We start from the raw sequence: 2869 nt of genomic DNA, 5'->3' as shown, positions 1-2869 counted from the left end.
TCACCTTTGTAAATAGTGCGAACTGCCATCAATAGACTTACAACTACAAACAAAAGGGTCCTTTTAATGGAAAGATCAACAAGCACAAATTTAAACACAAAATAATTTGTGTGACTAATTGTACATGTAATAACAACCTTGATGGAGCAAACATGGTGGGACTACTGTTGGGAAAATTTGCGAATATGTGAATGAAAATTTACAAGACAATTTGAATGTGACATAAACTTAGTCCCCAACTCTAGCAGTAAAACAAGTATTGTTGAAAAGTTCCCTGTAACAACTAATGCAGATCATAATTAATTTGCAACATGCAACACAATTTCAGTTGCAATTAACTGGACTTAGTCAAATTCTGAAACTTAAGTTAGGACCATACATATCCAACCACCAGAGATTTTTCCAAAGTCATTCGATTGCAATGGTTACAAAATTGTAAACCAGAGACTTATAGGAAATGAAAGAAGTAATTATGGCTGAAGATTATGCTCTCAAACTTCAATAAATTTCAATAAAAACAAGGATTTTTAGCATTCAAATATGTCATAAAGAGATCTAAAAACACTCTTGAACAACCACCATTAAACCCAAACATACTACTAATAAGTGAGATACACAGTGACCTGGAGCAAAGTCTCCACTCCATCATTGTTCTGCTGGTTGGCAACTGGGAAAGTCTTCACAATTGCATATCCCTTAGCATTGACATAATTTCCAGTACCTCTCATGATTGCAAGATGGGATTCCGAGACAGCAATTTGATGCACACCAAAGAAGCTGAGGCCATCACCATATTGGCCACTCTCAAACATGATGGGGAAGGCCATGACCTAGCTACTCCCATCTTCCGAACTAGCCACATAAAACCCTTACGCCTTACCAACCAAACCGAACCCTAGCTCATGTCCTTTGGTCAATTCATCGTCAAAAACAGTAATTGTCCCAAACATGAGCTTCTGGAGAGCATTTCCTGAAGAGAGTAGGGGACCATTCAAGAACCCTCCATTGACGATGTTGTTACCATTGGTTTGGATGACATTAGGTGTGCTTCGACTAAGGCCGGTGAGGAAGGGAATGTTGTTATTGTTGATAACATCGCTGTTGGCATTGTTGATAGGGACACCATTGTTAATTGAGAGGACAGCACCATTCGGCTTGGCAAAGGGGACTTGACTAGTGACAGCTGGGTTAGATACAATGCCCATCACTGCTCCAGCTGAAGAGTGTTAGGTTTTTATTCTTGGTAATCCCGTTTGACAAAACTCCTTTCAGTTGTACTTGTTTTCGCACTTTTATTTCAGTGAGGCTACGAGTTTTTAGATGCGAATCCAACCCAACTTGTGCCTTGCAGAGAAGTTTGTGATGTTTATTCTTTCAAATTTGCCACTTCGCTGACTATGTCGGGGATCGAGCTGAGAATGTTGGGTTCCAAAAGTTTGACCTGTCTGCAATTATACTGTGGGGCGTGTTTTTACGCTCGAGCGTCCATTTCCCCGCTCGAGTGTACATCTTGGTTTGGAACACGCGTTATGGAGTCCCCGCTCGAGTGTCCACAACACGCATTATGGAGTCCCCGCTCGAGTGTCCACAACCCGCGTTATGGAGTCCCCGCTCGAGTGTCCATTCCTACGCTCGAGCGAACCTCGCGATTTTCTAATTCTATAAAATCTCAAGTTGCTCCAAATCTAGGGTTATGCTTCCAGATCTTCTTCTTGTATATTAGGGTTTATATCTGGGGCTATTTTGCTAGTTTTCTTTGATGTTTGATTGAGTATTAAACTCATGGTTTAAGAAGTATACATCAAAGGATTGTTTGTTTCGTTCAATACAAAAAAGAGTGTTGTTCTTCAGTGGATTCCATGGAATTCAGGCCTGATGATTTGATGAATTCTGGAGTGGCTCATCATCGTGATTCGACATCAGCGTTATGGATTCAACGTTGGACAAGACAATTCCGAGGTGAAGACGGGGCTGGAAAAGGCACATAGGGGTCGGTTCGATTCAGGCGTGGATTCGCTAGGTAATTGAGAGTACATTGTGTAATTCCTTTATGTCTTTTTAGTGGATTGTTTTGTGGCTGTTGCCCGTGATTTTTTTTATCACAATTAGAGGCGCTCTAATTGTGGTTTTTTCATGTTAAATTGTTGTGTTGATTTGTCTTTGATTGTTTGATTGGGATTGTATTTACTCATTAAAATTGATACATAATCACAAACCAATATTTAGAGGATTTCTAGATTTTTCAAAGGGTTTGAGCCACCAAGTATGTTGTGCATGAACTAGGTCAGTGTATGGTCAGGGCTTGCAGCGCCAGCCACGGCATCAGTGGTAGTAGCTAGGACAGAAGCCACAAGAGTTACAGGAGAAACAGGTGTTTCGTGCGAATCAGGTGCCTCGGGTGCAATGGTGGGGACAGTTGGTACCTCCTCATTGAGAATTCGAGCTGATGTCACACATATAATTGCAAGGGCTAGGAGAAGAAAGCAGATTATTCTCATCAGTGGATAGCTTTCCATGAGTTTAAGATGAGACTTCGAGAATGACAATGTCTTGCCTTCGAATGGTGATGATGGGTGGGTTTTGATAGTTTGATTGGGTATATATATTGTGCATATCAAGAACCAAACTTAACTAATAAAAGATGGAGTTGATAAGATGGAGTAGATAAGATGGAGTAGATACATATGAGTTTCCCATGCTGGCTGTATTCGTTAGAACCTGCAGACCTAAGTCTCATGTTTTTTAGTATAGATTAGATAAAAGGCTAAAACCAATTTGAATATCTTTTTCTCACAAAATATGCCTCAAACTCAAACCCAGAAGTCCAAAGTTGCACTCAACTTAATAAACAATAAGCACAAAGTTTAGT

General features: G+C 40.2%; 1 pseudogene; it reads right to left on the bottom strand.

Annotated features, from left to right (window-relative positions):
- Positions 1–599: 599 nt before the first annotated feature.
- LOC114296682 (dirigent protein 25-like) lies at positions 600–2276 on the bottom strand (annotated as a pseudogene).
- Positions 2277–2869: the final 593 nt, after the last annotated feature.

The sequence above is a fragment of the Camellia sinensis genome, chromosome 14 (assembly GCF_055761805.1).
Source record: "Camellia sinensis isolate YWXY chromosome 14, ASM5576180v1, whole genome shotgun sequence".
NCBI classification, from domain to species: domain Eukaryota; kingdom Viridiplantae; phylum Streptophyta; class Magnoliopsida; order Ericales; family Theaceae; genus Camellia; species Camellia sinensis.
This window is presented reverse-complemented; position numbering and strand designations above follow the sequence as displayed.